Source organism: Mauremys mutica, chromosome 19 (assembly GCF_020497125.1).
Source record: "Mauremys mutica isolate MM-2020 ecotype Southern chromosome 19, ASM2049712v1, whole genome shotgun sequence".
NCBI lineage: Eukaryota > Metazoa > Chordata > Testudines > Geoemydidae > Mauremys > Mauremys mutica.
In genome coordinates this window covers 25,200,233-25,221,268 of record NC_059090.1, presented here as the reverse complement: position 1 = coordinate 25,221,268, position 21,036 = coordinate 25,200,233, and the positions used below count along the sequence as shown (strand labels likewise).

Below are 21,036 nucleotides of genomic sequence, written 5' to 3'. Positions count from 1 at the left end.
GGGGACTTCTGCACTTTTGTTTCTAGGACGCTGGAGCATAGTGACAGGCACACACTCCTCTAACAGCTAGCTGCTTTGATATGGGGTCTGTCTCCACGGATCAGGAGACAATCTCACAGTGGAGATGTGCAGAGTCATGTCATGAAGAAGAAACCCTGTTCCCAAAGTATTGCACCAGTACTGCAATTCTCTAAATGCCAGGTGTTCCTTGCCCACTTCAGCCATCTGAAGGACAGGTTAGGCAAATCATCTGTTTTTTTACAATCTGATCTTAACACTCCTGTGCTGTACTTTACAGACAGGCCCTCGATCCACAGCACATAATAAAATCTTCACGTATATAAAAAGTACCCTGTGATCTCACATCATTCTGGTTAGAGGACTTTTTCCTTCCTGCAGTGAAACTCCAAGTGCTGGCTTGGTTTTGCTGGTAATACAGGAGACTGCATATGCTCCATCTGGAGAAGACACCTTGTGATTTTTTTTTTTAAAATATACTGATCTCACTTTAGTCAAGACTATTTCAAATCATTTTCAAAATTTCAGTTTCAAGAGGCTCACATTAACTTCTGCAGCAGCTTTTATATTGTTTTCATTTATGCCTAAAATACGTCTAACTCATAAGGTCTACTAAGTTCCTACCTTAAATTTTCATGTGCAGTTTGTAATATAATTATGCAACGAACTCAGATCTCATTTCAATGTGCAGTGTCTATAAATGTTACTAAAATGCATTTAACATTCAACAAATCCAAAGCATTTTCCACTACTACTCACTCTTCAATTTGCACTTATAGTAGATCAAACTCCTATCATGCAGAATTTAAAGGAAATCTTCCATGCAAAAGGAAGATAGCTCATGCAAAGAGTGACACATTCTTATTTGCAATAAGATGAATATCTTTCATGGAAAACCTATTTAAAAAGAGAGCCTTAGTATTTTATTTTTAAACAGGCTGTTAAAGTTTAACCATGTTGGGAAACTACTTTTCTTTGCTCTATACTGCCAGCATAAACATTTACATAATACACAAAACATATATAATTACTTTCCTGAATACTGCTTCAATGCACTTTCACCCCCAATTTCACAGGAAGGTTCTTACATTGGGAATTTATTATTTATGCCAGTATTTGCACTGTCCTATTTTCTCAGATATGTTAGATAATACTTTTTCCTCAGTTTAACAGTTTTCAAAAATTAACCCTAAAAAACTGCCCTAGCTAATTCAGCCAAGATATAAACACTTCAACAAGACAGAAAGCAGTCAAAATTTTAAAATAAGGAATTATTTTACTTCATCTTAATCTAATGTCAAACAAGTAAATTATATACTAAACTGATCTAGAAAAGATGCTAATGACATTGTTGTCTCTTATTTATCACTGGAGACCTAATCTAGCACATGTCCATGAAATGGTGGCCCTGTGACACCAGGCACTTTAAAACTGGATCACTCAGCAATATATATATACACACACACACACACACACACACATCCCCACCCACCCAATTCTGGAACAAGCAATTCCAGCTGCTTTGCCAGCAAATTCTGGCCGGTACAGTTTGAAAGTGCATAGTTCTGGCACTCACAAAGAGCAGACCTGTAAATGACATCTTGAGGATTAAACTGATTGAGATGCAATGTGCCTAGCAACCATTCATTAAGAGAGTTCAGAAACAGGCCAGGAATCTATTCCACCTCCTTATCTGAGCAGTAAACAGATAATAGTCTCCACTGTGTCTTCTACCCTCTATTTCAGACACATTGTAAACAGCTCTCTCAAACTAAGCCTCCTACAGTAAAGCTCATGGAATAACCCCCACTCTAAACACACAATTTAATTTCAGCAAGTGTCTGACAAGCTTGAAACAGCTAAAAAACGATCGTAATGCAAATCTCCATGTGAAAGTATTCACAGTACTGCTTTGTCCACTATTCTTCCACCTTGAGCACCAAGAGCCCATCCCCACCCTTAAAAAACCCCCCAACATTTAATCATGCAAGGTTTTGGCACTGCTACTCGATCGTTAAGAAACTCAATAACAATCTTATTCCTTTCCTTCAACTTCTGAAAGGAATCAATTTATATTTCGGAAGGCTTTGATATAGGTTCTCTCGTAGGGAAGAGAACAAAAGTCACTTTTCCTCCCATTAAGCACTGCTGCTCATAAATAACCAGGACAGAACAAAAATGCCATAGGAGAAAATTAAACCAGCTACTTCAGTCTCAGTAGTGCAATGTGTTTCAACCACTTAGCTACAGAGATTATGGTAAGTCATGATTTCACATAATTGTTTCCTCATAAGTAAACATCTGATGGTTTCCTATTTTGCATCTAAGTTAAATGATAGAGATTAGTGTAGATATCCTATGATTATATAGCAGAATGTTTCATCTTCTGAGTACAGTTCTTCTGGGAAATCACCGACATACAGCATATTACTACTATTACATTTTTAAGATAAAAAAATTAAACAGAAAATAAATTAATGTCATGTAATACAATTTCATAAAGGTGGGGGGGCTGAATACTCTCACAGATGAAAAATGTGAGCCCCATCAAAACTTGTGACTTTACCTTTATTAGGAAGTCAAAAGGTACTTGATGACTCAATGGTTCCTACGCAATTCAATGCCTTCTAAGTGTCTCCAGCTGACACTGTCACTTCACCTACTCAACTAAACCTCATTTAAAAATAATTTTAAAAAAGCCTTTAGAAACCCAACAGTGTTGCAATAGTTGCTGCAATGCTCATTTGTGTTTTAGAGTTAACAGGCTTCCCAAACATTGCACTTTAATACACAAAAACTGACTTCCTATTAGAGAATGAAATAAACATGATGATGCAACAGTTACTAACCTGGTATCATGGGTGGTAAGAAAAAAATTCATCAAACCTATGTGAAGGAGCTAGCAAATGTAGCTTACTTTCCTAAGCAGAAGATATCAGTTAATTAAGAACAGACCTTTCTGCTTAAAGTTTACAGTTTTGGGGCTGCCGAACCTAAGCCATGCCAATGCTGCAATAAGAACCCACTAGTCTCTAACACAGCACCATATTACCGACTGCCTTCTGGTTACAATGATCTCTGGAATCTTTGCTTCGCTTACAAGAATGAACTCCATATCACTTTAATTAATATCTCCAAAGTGCCTGAAAAAAATTGATATTCAACTCTCTTAGCATTTTGCACTAGATATTAGTCATGCCAGCTCTTGGCTAATCAATATAAAAGATATACTTGTTCCACATGTTTAGTTGGAAATGCCTAATTACAGAAAGTTTACAATCAGCATAGCCACCTAATTAGCACATACGCACCAGCTGCTTACAAAGCATTAATTTTAAAGCTTGACATTTGAAATCCATTTAGGAATTATTTTAAGTGCCAAAATCAGCACTACCCTGATATCTGCTGGATTCAAATGCTCTTCCTTGTCTTACAGGACAGCTCCAAAGTTATGATATGGTCACTTAGGCCCAAACCAGAAGTGAAGTACCTCAAATCTGCTTCACTTGCTAGAGCCGGTCAGGCAAAACTAGATGGACAGTAGCGAATGCAAAGCAGAAAACCAAAGCCAAGATAGTCCTTTCTACTGACAGAACAGGGAAAGAAAGTTTAAAAATGGACGGGTTTAATTGTAATCCTTCCAATAAAAATTAATAGGGTCGAGTTAAGTTCGGAGGGAGGAGGCATTTCACAGACGCTCAGGAACAGTCTCTCTGCCTGAAAGGCGGAGGAGGAAGATGCGAGGAAAATCGGGGATCGCCGGGTTTCCGCAGGAGGGAAAGGACGGGAGGTCCACACACGCAGGGACTCCTCCGAGGCAGGCTAAGCTCTGCCCCAGCCTGCCCGCACAGCAGCACCCCTCTCCCGGGTTTGCCCCATCCCCGGGCCGCCCCTCCAGCCGGACAGGAACCCGCCGCGGGAAAGGGGCCCTTGCAGGCCGCCCCCACCCCGCTCCCCAGCCGGCCGAGCAGAGCAGAACCGGGCTCTCCCTGCCGGAGCCTTACCGGGGCCCGGCTCGGAGAGGCGGCGCAGGCAGCCCCCGGAGCCGGGGCCGCGGGAGCCGCGGCTGCTGCACCGGGCTCGGCGCTTTGCATCCTCTTTGCAAACTCGGCTCCCGCAGCGCCGGAAACCGGCCCCGCCCCGGCCCTGACGGATGGCGGCCTCTCGCCAATGGCCGCCGCCGCCGGCCGGGCCGGGCCCTTTGTTAGCGCTGCCCCGAGCGAGCGGCGGCTCGCCCGGCCCGGCCGGGCCGCGCCCAGGGAGCCGCGGGGCCGAATGTCCATCCCTTCGGGGTGACGCTGCCCGTGCCGGGAGCTGCACCCAGCACACGCCCGGCGCCACGCCTCGGGGCTGGCTCCCAGCCCGGCCGCCGCCCCAAGGCCCGGGGAGGGAGACTCCTCCGCTGGGGGCCCCAGGCTTTGCCGTGGGTGGGACGTGCCCTCAGGCCGGGGAGGAGTTCAAGCCTTGGTGCGGGTAAAGAGACTCCTCACAGAGCCACATCTGCACTGACTCGGTCTCTGGGGCCAGACAGCGCCTTAGGGGCTGCCCCTCCTCACAGCTTTGCCACACAGTGCACCGAGCTAGCGCCTCTGCTCAGTTTCAGGGGGAGGCTGCGCTCACACTCTCAGGAGTACAATTAAAGCTCTTCCCTGGCGAATTACTCAGAGGGAAAAGGGGCTTAAAACCACAACCTGGGGGAGGTTACAAACCTCTTCCATTCCCTTCCAAGAGGCAAAAGTAGGGGAAACCCTTCCTTCCCTGCCCCTCATCCCCATACACACCAAAGAGGGGTAAAGTAGCAGAGACCCTCCTTTTTGGCAACATTCAGAAGGTCTGGGAGGGAGGGTGCAGACTCCTCTTCCAGCTTCGTGAGGGGGCGCACACTATTAGCCAGAACTGATATGAAAGCTGCAAGCAGCATCCCTGAATACCACCTCAGTGGCTATCCCAGCCTTTTCCTGCTTCCAGCCACCAGAGATGACAAGACATCTCAGCTCTGGTCCTTGCTCACAGAACCCACACCCTCATCATCTGTATCCCTCCTTATGGCTGGTAAGGTTTAGGCCTCTAGTTAACAAACAAATGTTTCCAATCTTGTGCATTACATAGGAAGGGACTGAAGGTTCAACTTCATTAACATTAATAGGAGACCTGGCCTGAAAGATGGACTACAGGGTAATATGATCAGTACTTTTAAAGAGGCACACAGAACATTTTCCAAATTATGTATCTTATTTATAGTAAAATATAGTGATCAAGACAGAAGCTTACATCTTAACAGATGCAAAGGAAAACAAAATTGGTTTGTTATTAGAGTCCACTGGAAATTAAAGTATACTATATAATTTTAACATTTCAACAGCTGAAGATGACTATTGTTGATTGCCAATGCTTTCTAATCGTTCAGCCTACTCTTTTAGTCCTAATGCCTCCTGCTGGGAAGTATTAAAATTGCAGTCCCCCATTGAGAGACTACCTCTTTCACTAAACAGATACTGAATCAGTAATGCATTCCCAAATAAATGCTTTCCATTCTTTGACACTGTCATTTAGTAAACATTTAGGAAGTTTAATTATTGGAGTTTTCCTTAAAGCATTTCATAGTAACACAGCTGATGCATTAAGAGGCTTCCATAAATACTTTTATCAGCTCTAATCTTCTTGCAAAACCTGAGGACTCCAATAATGCTCTGCTATTCTATAGCACCTTCCAACATTAATTAAATAATCTTCAACACTCCTGTGAGATATGATCATATTGTAGAGCGGGAGGACCAGAAGCACAAATAGATGAATTGCACAATCACATGACGGGCTGAGTACTTCAGGTCCCACAACGTCAAAATATGGGGTTCAGAATCTAGAAACCAGGGTGTGTTCCCCTCTCTACCACTGGACTTGTGGAGAAGGTGCAGAGACCTACACCAGGTCCAAACTCACATGCCCAATGCTATACAGTGAGTCAGTGACACAATGAGAACTGAAACTCTGATGCACAGGTATGGAAGTTTTGTCTATTAATCACTAAACTATAAGTGACTGTTATAATGGGAAGTTACTCCTGCTTAATTTTGGTTTTGATATATTTGCAGGTGGCTGGAGAACAAATTTATTCTAAATTTTCTTTGAAGTCAATGTGATTTGTTGAAAAACTTAACATGTATAAAATTAGTTCAGCATTTCTCAAAACACTACTGTAACCAATAGTGGGAATCTGTAGCAAATATATGATGCATTACCTTTAGGTATATTTACTACCTTATTTTCAGTATCATGTGCATAAAAATAGAGTTTTAGCTGGGCCTTCAAAAGCTACAATTCATTTTTTCCAGCTCCAGGGGTTCTTGACAGACTTAACTCTGAAAGCTTACATGTGCAAACTCATCTAGATTAAATAAAACATCTTGCACCATTACTTAACTTTTTCGAAAAAGTTAAGGAAATTAATGTTTCCCCCCCAAAAAAATATTCTCAAGTCCTCTGTATGACAGTACTATACCAGTAACAAATCAGGAAGCGATATATTCTTTAAATGGTATACAAAATTGGGAAGGACAATAGTTTCCTCCCAGTAAGAAAAAGCAAAGTCGAGAGTCGTATTTTAACTGATAACCAAGACATCTCTACCCACTCTACTCTATTCAGTACTAACAAAATTAAGACATCAGAGTGCTTCAATACAGAGAATTTTTTGATACAATAAACATTACACTCTGTTCATGCCCTTATCAGACCATTATGCACAAGCTGATTTCTCTATCACTGTGCCATAGTATTAACAGATCAAGGTTTTCTTGCATAAACTGCTCAGGGTTCTAGGAGGATCTGTGTGACCTTCCCAGAGAAGTTAGATTCATAGCACTTTTTGAAAGACTGAGGAAGAAACGCCTTTGTCCTAGCCTATTACATCTCCCAGAACAGGTTGTCAATTTTAAGGATATGTATAAGATCACATAATAGCTACCATATTTTCTTACACAGTCACCGCACTTCCAGCATCAAACTCAATGGTATGAGATTTTAATTGAGCATTTATGTGGAAAGTCCCAGTGGTGCAAGACATAGCTTATGGGAAAAATCAAAAACACTAAACATTTTTTAATACGATTTTCACCCATACACCAAGTTTTATGCATTTTCATAGGAGATACAACAGAATAAAATCAAATTTAATTGCCTTTCAAATAACTGCAACAGCTACTTTAATTTTATTTCAACAGCAGTAAGTTATTCATAAATCAAATAGTTCACATGCTAGCGCAGAATGACAAGTAAATAGAGCAGAACACATTCAAGCAGAATATAAACCCTACATATGAAAGGCAATTTTTCTTAAACATGGTGCACAGCCATTTTACAAATGTTACAAATAAACTACCAAGATGCAGGCACTCTAAGCCTTAATCTTCATTAATCCTGGGATGTCAGACAATTCTGGAACATCAAGGGAGGGGAAAAAAAACCTACTGATGGAACAATACCTTGCCAAATTGGACCATGTTAAAATAATGGCGTTTAATAACTGGATGCAATTTCTCTCTCACACATTAGATGGTAGTATTAAGAATGCTATAGTACTTCTTTCCTCCACTACTTTTAATTTAGTTGAATGGTTGTAATTTATATTATACATGGCACTTAAAATTCCTCAGGCTTTCATTCTTTTAGTGTGCAACTTTACTCATTCTTAGCATGTACGTGGGAAGCCAGTTTATGCTATTAAGGTAATTATCTATATGTTGAAGATTGATGCCATCCTTATATGTGGGAATATACACCAACATATTCTATTTACTAATCATACTCATTTTTAAAGTTACATTCCCAAAATATCAAAACAAGCACTACTGAGGTTTAATCACAAATTTAAATCATATGTAATTGGAAACACTTTAAAGTCATAACAAATCAATCATCAAGAGCATCACCCAGTAAATGCGCCGAAACAAGGGATAATTAGAACAGGTATAAAAGATTTCCCAAATATTTCTCTAGCCTTGGGTGGAAAACTGGATTCCTAGAGAACATTGGGAGAAATCTTGTAAGAACAAAATAAAGTCTTGCAACTAAGAGGCTATAGACCAGAGCAGAAGGATTTCAGAACTGAATGGGAGTAAGTATCTACAATTCCTCTATAAAAAAAAAAGCTTTCAAAGTGACCAGTTCCAAAACAAGTAATTTCTAAATCCAAACATCTGAAGCCTTTATAGGAGGGGGAAAAAAAAAAAAAGAAGTGGTATGAACAGAAAGAACATGGAAAATTGGTTAGAGATACTTTTGTTAGCCTGCTTTGGCCTTTTCATGTGGTTGGTTTTCATAGATATTAGTTCACAAGTGCTCACAGCTGTGGGGAATTAATATTAAAGGAGATATGAATTAAGAGCTCTAGTAAGAACACATTATTGACTATGTACAGATGAAAAAAATGAAAGCCATTATCCTGGAAGAATTTCCAGTAGTTGAAGATAAAAACTAAATAAATAAAAGTAAACCTCTGAATTGTGAGCAATTTGGCAGACTTAAATGAACAACCAAATATCCTCTCAGCACTGAAGCCAATGCCTTCTACTTGTATTTAAAATGGCACTGTTCTCAAAAAGCACTGGAGGACTTAGTTTCCATGCAATCCTATTATCTCACAGAATTGAGGGGATGGGGGGTTGGGGAGGGCACAGAGGGTGAGCAAATACAGCCATAAAGAAGGAATACAATTATAACCAACATAAAGCCAACTCTCAGATGGTTCTAAACATAATTTTTCATCAGTTAGGGGAGATTGCATTCAGTGCATCTTCTGATTATTTATAGACATAAAACAGAAAAGAAGGAACCTTAAGATTGGTGCAATTTAAGAGAGAGTACCAAGAGAAACAATGACAGAACAAATGGATGTTTTAAAACCATTGACCTGGCTGAATGGAAAAGTGATTGGGTAATTACAAAGGACTGTCCTTTCCAGATGTTAAGGATGTATGTTGTTCCACTGCATATTTGCCACAGAATACAAGCACTGGAAATTTACCTCAGAGATTAGTAACACTGACTCACTTTTAAACTCGTATGATGCTCTTTCCATTCCACAGTAATTTTTATTTAATATGACTATGGCTTAACCTGAATCTTGGTCTTAAAATAAAGATAACACTGGATTATAAATAGTCTTTTGGAAAGTGCGGTATGCTGTAGAGACAACACAATATCCATAAAGGATAAGACTGCAATATACAAGTCATCTCAAATGCATGCTCAAAGTTTTGAGTGTGCAAGCAAGAATATGGATGGCATGATACAGTAAGTCATGTTGTTATACAATGGTAGCAGAGAATGGAAAAAATCCATTACTGAATACTGAAAAGACAAATATGCTCTCTGATGAAAACAGGTAAAAATACATGAAAACAATGAGCTTTTCATTCACTGTACCTCTGGAGGTTAGTCATTTTGCTCTGCCAGGAACCCCATGCCCACCACACAAGAGATTATTTGTGGGGAGCTGAACTTGGTTATTATCTTAGCAGTGAAACAAAGAAAAAGGAGAACACCAAAGTAGTTTACTTCTTCTCAGTACAACACATTACAGGTTACATGAGAAGTAAGATTCCAGGAAAAAAAATGATACTGGACTCACTATGAATAGCAAAGCACATCACTTCACCTACTTCCACTTGCTCTCACATAGTTCCAAAATTAGAAATAATCAGAATCCTACTGGAAACAATATACAGCATTTTAATTGGGCTGCCTGTACTAAATATGTCAGCAACGTATCACCTGGCAGATCATTTTCTGACTTACTGGTTTTAAAAAAATAAAAACTTTACTTTAATGGTTAACCTTTTTCTTTGTAACGCTACTACTTTAGCCATTATGACAAAATAAGAGTTTGAAAACCAATATAATTTCAATTTTTACTTACACTGCAGACTTAATGATGCTAAAGATTTGTTTCACTCATTGAAGACAATCTAACACATACAATTCTATTAATAAGAATAGGAACATGCTTAATAAAATCCTACCTAAAACTATGTCTAAGATTAGAATTTATAGTGTTACATTTATAGTAAATACAATTTCTAATAAATTGTCCTAGAGTAGATCCATCTACTAATCTATTTAGGTATTTTGATTAGGTTATTTATATAATGTATATGGATGCACTTAAATTTCATTGTTCTATATTAAAAAAGCACAGCACAGTTCTTCAAATTTTACAGAAGCTATTCTATCTTAATTTGGGTCAACCATAGTAGAACATGCCAATATGGAATATTGTATTGAAAATCTCTCCTGCCCACTCCCCCCCAAAATAGATAAAGCTAACCAATCAAGACTTATCCTATGTCAAAAGCAGACCTTAACTAATTAAATTGTGCCATTCAGGAGTTATTCCACAAACCAGGATATCTGTATTTTTTCACATGTTCTGGAGAAGCTAATTTTCAGATATGTGATACGATTCTGAATATTATGAGCACAAGCAATTCATAATCCCTGTGCACAAGGACAGAAGCATGTTTGTAACAAGGTTATGTGAAATACAAAATGAAGAGGAGGCTCTGAAATAATGGATATAATCCTACCAGTAGTAGAGAAGTGGTGGCAGTAAGTATTCGATCCCCTGCACCTCAGTAGTTTTTAAAAGATGCATGTTTCAAAAAGCATTGTTACTAACACCAAACAAAACAAAGCTTTTGAAAAGGAAAGTAGTATGAAGACTTAGCCTTCACATAGACTGAGCTGAAGAACACACCAAACTGTCATATTCAAATTCATGTGGTGCCAGGCAAGCATAACTGTCAGAACTATTCTCACTAGCATAAGTCAGTATTTGGAATAGCAATAAGACTCTTTTGGGAGACGTTATCTTTCTTATGAAGAATGTTATCCAAACTCTTCTCAAACAACAACATGCAATTAAAAATATATGTACTGTATACTCCCACATACAGATTGCTAGGCTTAGAAACTATTACCGGGAAAGTTAAAAATACCACTGGGAAAGGGGAATATTATGCCACCCCCCTGCCCCAGTACAATTTGCAAATATTAACCCCATCAATTTACAGTGTGCAAAAAGTTTAAGATACTTGTGAAGTGCTCTGAAGATGAAAGGCACTGTAGGGGAGATTGTGAAACCCTTATTCATATTACATCATGAGTAATCCCAGAAAGTTAACTGGCCTATTTATAAACTCAGGTACTACTCAGTGTGTTAATATATCACAATGTGGACCTATATAAGTATTCAATTACACCAGATACTACAATCATCTGTGGGGAAAAAAATATGCACTTTAAGCATTTATCTAGTAACCCCAGCCATTTGATCACTAACCCCTTGGCAGACAAGATTTTGGGATATGTTCTCAGTGGCATTTTTGGAATTTCCATAAAGCCCAGCATGTGGACTGGGTGGTCCTTGGAGTAACTGAGTCAGGCAGGAAACACAAGAAGGTCCCCAAAAGTCCATTTTGCATCCTTTCATTTTTACTTTGGGAAAGTTTATGGACTGTATTATCCAGGAGGTCAGACTAAATGATCACAATGGTCTGTCTGGCCTTGGAATCTATGAATCTACCAACCTGTTAAATGAGTTATTTCTCTCACTATTAAGAGTTGATCCATCCACTAAGAGAGACAAAGCAATTTATGGAGAATGCAGAACGTCTTGGTTCTGTGGATTAGTTGGTGGGTGTTGGAGTCATTTGCTCTTGCACCCTCATGAGCTGTCCAAAAATGACCAGAAGTCAAGAGTGGAGGAGAGGTTGATGAGAACAGAAAAAGCAGAGTGACAGAAAAACATAGTACTCAGTAAAGAGGAACATATTGCAGACCTTAAATCCCCCATGCAGTCATGAATGTGAATACGGAAGAGTAGACATGCTAAGGCATGTGCACATTTCACAGCAGGCTGCATTTCTGGGAAATGCAGATACTTCATGATTTGAAAGAACCTAATTTCACCTCTTGAACCTCTCCCTCAGCAACAGTCACCAATGCAAATGTAGGTAAATAGGTATCTACTAGATGAGAACTTTAAACATAAATTAAACTTGCTTGCCTTACAATTATAGAAAACATATACAGCTAGAGAAAAACATTCCTAAGTGGGCATTTATCAACCTCTTTTTTCAAATGTTATTAGCAGAGAGACTTTTGGCAAACTGTTCTACAGATGAAGCACTATGGATCTGTTTGGAATATGGAGGGAAGGGGGAACCCACACTATGCCCTTATGCAAAAGGGTATTTATTTTGCCAGAGGTACGTTGTTTACTCCACTGAGAAAATTCACAACATGATGGATAGAGCATTAAAAGCAGGGTCATTATTTAATGTCAACATTAAAACGGTACAGATTCCTGTAAGTATCTTCAGGCAGCGTGTGTAGTCTTATCTCAGGATAAAATAGAATTTTTTACACATGTCAAAATCCATGTATACAGTAACTTATATGAAGAGTAAAAACTGAGGAGATGCCAGCATCTTCCAGCAATAATCGTTCCTATGTTGTTCTTTAGATTTGTCTATTTTTGCTCATTTCTTGTTTCAATGATACACATTCTTTTCTCTTCTGACTCTGTGGAAGGACTTCAGTATAATTCAGTGCAGTTTCTTCATATATTTTCAATTTTTCATACCATTCTTTCAAGTAGGCTCATAAATATGAAGTCAATTCATCTAATGCTCCCCCAGCTCTTGCTTTCTCTGACTCTGTCAGTCTTTCCCTGAGAGAAGCCAGCTCTTTAGCCTCTCCATCTCAGACTAGATCTATTTAATTACTATTATGAGGTCTGTGGTATAGATCCATTTACAGGGATCCCAAAGGTAGGGGTAGGCCATTGTAAGGGGGAAAAACAAAAACAAACAAAACCCATGGTCCATCTCTTGCTGAAAGACTCATCTCCCTTATGTCAATCTCCCAATCTGTCCTGACCCTTAATCACTTTTGGCCTGGATCTTCCTCTCCTCAAAAATATGAAAGTTACTTCAGGACAGTTAATTCTCCAACTGCCCCACTAAAGGAAGTCTGGCTTCCTACCCTCCAATGTTCATTTGTTTTTTTCTCTCTCTCTCTCTCTCTCTCTCTCTCTCTCAACAGACCCTCTGATACTACAATTAAATCTATTCTACTTAAATACATTTCATATTATATATATTATACTTCCCCAGATTTACCACCACATTGAATTTTCATAAGAGCAGAATATTTACTTTTTAAGAACTTTGTTCCTGTTGCTTATTGCTCACCTAAATTCATGAGCCTTGGACTGACAGTGCAAGTTCTTACAGAAAAATAAAATGTCTGATCAGAAACGTACCTATTCATAGATTTAAAGGAAAGAAGGGCCTACTAGGATGATCTACTTTGACCTCTTGCGGAACACAGGCCATGGGATTTTACTCAGCAATTCTAGAACTAGAATACATTTTATTTTCCTATTGCATACCTGGAAACTATCAAGCCCAGTATGCCTAATAAGATTTACCATATTACAGTGAAATCACATTGGCTCTTGTGGAAATGACATCACAGAGGAATCCAACAGAGCAATAAACTATTGAGAACCTCTCTTTTTATAATCAGAGGAAAAAGTACATGAGCAGAAAAATATTTATTTAGAAACCTAACAGTTTTCCATGAGGCCTCAGTGGCTAATGAAAGGAAATAATTTATGTCATCTTAATAAACATGAACAATAAACTATTGTTATTAAATCCCTGGTGTAGCAGGGCTATGCACAGGCCTATATCCACAATTTATTTTAAAAGGCATATGCAGTAATTTAAAGCAGAGCCAACAGGAAAGCATACCATATACACCTATAAAGCCATTCAGGTCCTGCTCTGGAAAATTATGTATTGCATACCCAAAGGCAGTGAAATAGTTAACTTGCTGAGTGGGCCGGAAACAGACAAGTAAACCTCTGCAATGCGAATGATTTTCATTATGGTTTGGTATTTATTGTACATACTTTTCCTGCCAGGAAGCTTCAAAATTTGCCAAAAGGAAATAATTTACAAAATCTTGATTAACATGAGCCTTTGTGACTCGTATTTCTGCATTAAAACATCAGTAAAGATCACAAACCACTTGCATGCTTTATCAGGAATAAACATGCATTAGCACTGTTGTACAGTAACTAATTATTCCCCTGCCTGTTCCAAACCCAACAAGAGTAATTTATTATTACAGTGCTGATAGATTTGCTCTAATGTACCACCACGTTCCTCGTCATAAGGACATTTTATAGTTAGTAAAATTGGTTCAAAACCATCCCCTCTCTCTGTAAGGACTCAAATGTGTGTGTGCACCTCATAAAAGGGCTCATGAAGGTCCTCCCCTTTCTTTGCCTTTCTAAAAAATAACTGACCTCTCTCTTCCTGAAAGAATCTGGGACTAGCTCCCCAACGGCAGATAGTCTCTGCTAGGAAAGAACCAGAGCTAACCTATATGTGTGCCCTGGACCTGGTCAAGAAGCCATTTTCTTTCTGAAAATATCTTGTCTTGGATTTTCCTGACTTTGTCTCTTTAAAAAAGGATCAGCTGAGCCTGTTCTTGTTCCAAAATTATTACACACACTTCTAAAACATCAATTGCATAATTGGGAAATACAGTTTCTTACAAAGGGGTGGGTAGGACCAAGATTCTCCTTTCCATTCTCTAACAGTATAATCCACAAAACTATACTGGGGAAACTCACCCACATAATTAGAGGAAAACCAGAATAAAGAGGTGCTAGTTTTGCTTCCTTCAAAGCACAGTGCATTTACCCAAGTCTCTATAAGCAGCAAATTCCACATCTGAAGGTTCTAGATTGAGAATGCCCTGGCTCTGACAAATCCACATTGGTGCCTAGTATCAGAGGGGTAGCCGTGTTAGTCTGGATCTGGATTGGTGCCTAATAAACAAAACATCCCTGATAATCACAGCTGTGACTCAAGGTGAAAACACTGGTGGTCACTGACATAGATCACACTTCCATTAGGATTTTAGATAATGGACAGGACATTGAATTAAACCTAGAATTGACTTAGCAGCTATCATAGACAATGGAGCCAGTTTGTCCTGCCTAGAAGTGGAACACTGGATTCTGAACAAGCTGAATCTTCTAGGTGGTCTTTATGGTCAGTTCCAGAAAGAGCATGTTGCAGAGATCTACCTAAGGTGACAAAGGCAAGATCATCATGGCTAGGTTCACATCTGAGGGGAAAGGACAGTCTTTTTGTCAGTCAAAGAACTGTAATATTTCTGGTCACTGATGCGGTGTCTTAATCCAGAAACCGATGAGATAAGGTGCCACTTTGGGCCAGTCACATTTTATCAACTCTCGCTACATGACATGGAACAAGTCTCTGCTTCTCATGATAGTTCCTGACACCTTGGCATGTTACCCGGGTTAGGGAACCATGTGTAAATTCTGTTCCAGCCCAACTGGTTTCAAGCCGAGCTATGGGGGTTTGCCAGGGCGAGCAGGGGAAATCTGTGAAACAGTCTGTTCAGTGAAACGTCACCGCTCCTGCCCTCAGCCACCCCAGCGGGTCGGAAGCCGGCCTGGGCGGAGCGCGTCCGGAGGCAAGGCCGGGCACGGGGCTCACGGGGACCCCGCAGAGCGGCCGCAGAGAGCCGGGCCGGGGACGGGGCAGCCGCGGCGGGTCCCTTCGAACGGACTCGTCCCTGCCGGTCCGCGTCCGCCAGACCGGAGCCCGCCAAGCCCTTCCCGCCCCTGGAGACCCGCTCGCGCCGCGCCGCGCCGCGCCGGCCAGGGAGGTCTCTGCTCCCGCTGTCCGCGCCGCGGCCCCGCCGGCCCCGAGCCTCTCTGCCCCCAAGGGCGGAGGTGGGGCCCCCCCAGCGCGCTACAGGCCCGGGGCCGCCGGTCCGTGCCCCGCCCCCCCCGCCGGGGCCGCGCTGCGCGTCACACCGACCCCAGAGCCGCCCGCCCGCCCGCACTTACTCTCGCTGTCCCTGCCCGGGCCTCATGGCGCCGCCGCTCGCTGCTCCCCGGCCCCGCTCTCGCTGTGGTGGCTGCGCCAGGCCACCGCCAGCCGCCTCTCGCGCACGCGCTCTCACCGCCAAGCGCGACGCCGGTTGCGCCCTGGCGCAGGCGCGCTCCCCTCCCCTCGGGGCCCGCGCAGGCGCACTTCATAGCCGGGGTGGGAGGGGTCCTTTAGCCTTGGTCACTGGGGTGTCCCAGCCGCGCCTGACGGGAACGTGCGGGCGCCGGGCAGCAGCTACCCGAACCCCAGCCCTAAGCCCGGCTCGCCGCGCCCGCAGGGGCGCTGGCGGCACGTGCCGGGGTGGGAGTGGCGGGGGTATCAGACCCCCGCGCAGGGGTGGCCAGGCCGCTGCCTGTCCTCGCCGTGCCCGTTGTCACGGCGCCGAGGCGGGCGCGAGGGCCCTGGCAGCACCAATCCCGGCCCACCCCCCGCCGGGTGTGTGTGTGGGTGGGGGGCTCAGCAGCGCCCAGCGCAGCCCCAACCCTAGCTCGGGGGAGTGGGGGGCGCTGAGTCCAGGCCCTGGGAAAGCATCGCAGCGGCTGGAACTCGAGGGGGGGGGGAGCAGGGCGCTCCGGCAGCCCCTGGCTTGCAGTAGCTGCCATGATCTACAGGGGTTACAGTTTGGTTCAGTGGCTCTCAGCAAACCCCCTCTTCCCCCCTCCCAACACACACACACACTATACAAATGGTCCCAGCAGCCCTGCTTGCATGGGAACGACACTGCCCTAGTGATTTTTGCCCTACCCTTCCCTGGAGCCAAGGCCTCCCTTCCCCATAATGCACTAAAGCAGGGGTCAGCAACCTTTCAGAAGTGCTGTGCCCAGTCTTCATTTATTCACTCTAATTTAAGGTTCCACATGCCAGTCATACATTTTAACGTTTTTAGAAGGTCTCTTTCTATAAGTCTAATATATAACTAAACTATTGTTATATGTAAAGTAAATAAGGTTTTTTAAATTTTTAACAAACTTCACTTTAAATTAAAATGCAGAGGCCCCTGGACCGGTGGCCAGGACCCAGGTAGTGTGAGTGCCACTGAAAATCAGTTTGTGTGCCGCCTTCGGCACCCGTGCCATAGGTTGCCTACCCCTGCACTAAAGGCAGGTCTACCCCCAGAGCCCTTTGTCTGTGGCAGAATAGGGTACAGGGCTCCTGGGAGGGACAGAGCTTTAACAGCAAAGCTGCACTTTGTAGCCGTATGGTAAAGCTAGCCCCACCTGCAAAACAGGCTATACAGTAAAAGTGCAGCTTGGGTAGCGTACCTGCATCTACACTAGGGACTTCTGCAAGTATGACTGCAGTGGTCAGGGATTAGACCCTGATCAACATATGGCTGCAGAAGCTTGTAGTGTAGACTTGGCCTTAGAACTGGTATAGAGAGAAGCTCTGTGCTGGTGGGAGCAGATGCTGAATGACTGGGTTTGCACCAAGGCCCTGAAGATGACACTAGTTGGCACACCACCTCATTCTGTCCCAGTGTAAGGGGAGGCAAGGTGAGCAGCAAGGTGCTGCTTGTTGAGAGTTAGTTTATGCTGTCAATAAACAGCTTCTCTTCTCTAGGGCTGATAAAGCAACAGGTTTTTTTTATTTCTTTTTGGTATTTCAAATACTTTTCAAAATGCTTAGGAACTGCCCAGAGGTCAGACCCTACACAGCTCCTAAGGCAAACACCTCTCCCCCTTTACCTTAGATTATAAATCCTGTCATCTATGCACATACACCACTACATACACATAGCCCTCACTCAGCATGGGAACCAAAAGGTGCTACTGTAATAGAAGTGCAAGTAATAATCCAGAGCCAAGGCTTGGTACCCAGACCTGCTAGGCACTGCTGCAGAACAATAATTAGCATGAGGGGGAACAAAAGTGAAAGCAACTCTGCTGTACAGTGCATGAAGGGACCATACATCCTTCAAAAGACAGCATGGACTTGCTCCTCCAGTCCAATCTAGCTGTGCTATGCCACTTACCTCCATCCTTTCACAGCTAGCAGCTCCAGACAGAATTGTGCTATATTCTGTCTGGAATGTGCAGTGGGCACTACCATAAACGGGATAATCTCCCCTCTACTAGCAACAGGATAATTAACCCTGTTTGTGTCTGTTTCCCCAAATGTAAAATGGAGAGAATACGAACCTATGGGAACAGGAAAGGGAGGTGGAACCTGTTGCGTATAGCTTACAAAAAACAGCTTTTTTGGCTCTTGGCGCTGACATTTTGGTCACAGGCCCAAGTGACATTGAGAGAGTTTAAAAGCTTATTTAAATCCCATTTCCTAATACGCTACTAGGCCTGTACAGGCAGTAGGATAAACCTTTCAGACAATACTAAGGTGACAGAACCACTCTGACATGAGGAATGAGGCTGAAGGGTTTCTACCCATGTGTAGAAAACAAGGTGACAGGTAAATTAAGCGGAATATCTAGCCTCAGCTAAACTGAGGGCTTGGAGCAGCATTCATCACTTTAGACAGCTAACAAATTGCTACACCACATGCCATCAAAGAATGGCGCAGGTACAGCCCATCCGGAAAGACCAACAGTTCACACCTTTGGAAGGAAGAGGAAAGGGAGGGCATCTTTTAGAGAAAGTAATGGCAGCCTAGCCTGAGAATGCACTAGCAGCCAGAAGGATGCAGACTGTTGCTACAACTGTTACTAGGAGCCAGGGAATTCAGTCAGCATTAAACGTTAGCAATCTTGTCCACACATTGTTGGGACTCTCCTTGACAGTACACCTCCCTCCCAACCAGCCCTCAGAATTTGTTCCTTACACCCAGGGGGAACTGCGGTTCTTTGCTTCCTTCCAAGGTGGCTGGTCTACTGCTCTCTGACTGTTTCACCTGCCTCTTGCCCACTGAGGCAAGTGAATGCTCTTCCTACCTAGCAGTGAGATGAGGCTTGACTTCCTATTAAGGTCTTAATGCATGTGCTGCACTTGCATAAGTAATTGTAACTGCACGTTACAGGGGGTCACTTGTGTTTCTGTACCAGGGAAAGCCAGGACTCTGCTCTGTATAGCTGATACGGCAGTTATTCACATATCATAAATAATTACACCTTGCGTTCTCATTTCTGTCCCTATAATTGGCTGCAAAGCAGATGCCCCATGGGGGTTAGTTACCAGCATTGATGTATGGCGCATTTGTCCACTCTACAGGCCTTGAAGTCAGTTGCACGATCAGTTAAACAGGTGCATCCTCCCTAGAAGGTTCTGCTCAGATGTGGTGAAGTTTGGGCTTCAGTCCAAGAACGTGTCCACATTCTTGTCCTTGTAGAAGAGGGAGGAATGGCGCATGCACTTGCCAGCTAGCGTAGAGCTCAAACCTGCCACCGCATCACTTTTGGTTTTATTTCATGAGTGATGATTTACTGATCCCCTTTGTACCATGATACAGATTCCTCTCAGGCTGCTGGCACCAGGAAGAGACCGCAAACATGCCAGCCATTGACTGTTAATGATGTAAGATCCTGTCCAATTTTAGCTGCATCTTTGCAACCATAGGTTGGGCCATGGGGATGCCGCTAGCAACACTCATCTCTGCCCTCAGCCCAATGGTATTTTAACACTATTTAAGTGAGAACGCATAGCATTTGTAGAGCCCAGGGTGACACAGGGCTCTCAGTACAGCTGCTACCACTACCATAAACATTAGGTGCAATCACTTACTGTAAAATAAGGACATTCTTAGACAAAGTCAGTTAGAAAGTTACCACCTGTTTGGAACCTTACCAATAACTGAAATCAAACCTCAGTCTGTGACATGTCAGCGTTTTTCAAGAGACAAACAAGACTCCTAAGCTTTTTCTGAAGACTATCAGCACAGCATCTAGATGCCAGGCAGTACTCCTCAGCCCAGTAGAATCTCACTCCACAAGTTATCCTATCATCTAACTGCATTGTCACCTGACCTCCAGGTTCCCAACCCCTACGGACACCTGATCGCATGGCTGCCTAACCCCATTATAATTTCATCCTGTCATCTCCTAACTAGTGCAATGGCATTTGTTAGCTTAGTACAATATGAAGAGCCCTGACTAGCCCCCTCCATGCCCATGTTGCCTTCCCAAAATCAGGAAGAATTAAAATATATTTGTGCTCCAGGAAAACAGCACTTTCCTTAGTCTGGGTCTTCAGACAAATGCTAACGGTACCTTTCATATGAGAACTGATTGCCTGATGTTGTCTAATTAATCTAATTGCCAAGCCTTATTAATGAGCTACTGCCTCACATTTAAGACTGAGCAGGCCCTAAGCACAGTCTCTCATTGAGTCAGTCAGGTAGCTAGGCGACTAAGCATTTTCTCACACACAGAGTATTTCCATTTCAAGGAAACATATTTTGCATTGATTTTCCATCACCTCTCACTCCTAGAGACCAGCTCCAGGCACTGGGCTCTGATCTTCAGCCTGGAAAATCACTGAAATATACTTTGTGACAGCTTGAGACTGACCTTTGTCTGTCAACACTCCACAAAGGAATGGTTTCCTCATTGTATCTGGCACCAAATGAAAACCTTTTGAATCCTCAAAGCTCGCTTACCTTTCTTCTCTGCAAGGTGTCACCTTCAGAAGCACCTGCGAACAATCCACTGCTATGGAAATGTGATCTAAGCTCAGCTGGGAAGAAAGAAGATACATGAAAGTGTCCTGATTTTTGTCAGAATAAAACAGATCCCAGGTAGCAGCTGTGTCGTCTGACTGACAGAAAGGGGAAGAGAAACGACTGCTTGAGCTGGGACCTCATTTTATTGTCAGTGGAATATAAAAGCCAGTTAGAAACATTCAAGGAACCAAAATATCCCCTGCATGGAGAGAAAAAAATCCAGGCTATCACCTCACTATCTGAAGGCAGCTCACTGTCGCTTAGAGATGCTCTTATCTTCTCCGTGGCACAGTCTTTAATGGCTCAGTGGGTTATGTCAGTGCCACTGAAGCATCCCCTTTTCTTTGGAGAGGGAGAAACTGGCACTGGATTTCATGAGAGGTTTGGGTTCAAACAGGAGCCGGGAGCT

At 42.7% G+C, this 21,036-nt stretch overlaps 1 protein-coding gene across 1 annotated transcript in view; it reads right to left on the bottom strand.

Moving 5' to 3' along the window:
- The window catches only part of FAM222B (family with sequence similarity 222 member B), a 50,535-nt gene extending 34,415 nt beyond the window's left edge, over positions 1 to 16,120 (bottom strand). Inside the window, exon 1 of the mRNA XM_044993817.1 lies at positions 15,977 to 16,120. The gene's annotated coding sequence lies outside the window, so the exon portion shown is untranslated. The remainder of the gene's footprint in view (positions 1 to 15,976) is intronic.
- Positions 16,121 to 21,036: the final 4,916 nt, after the last annotated feature.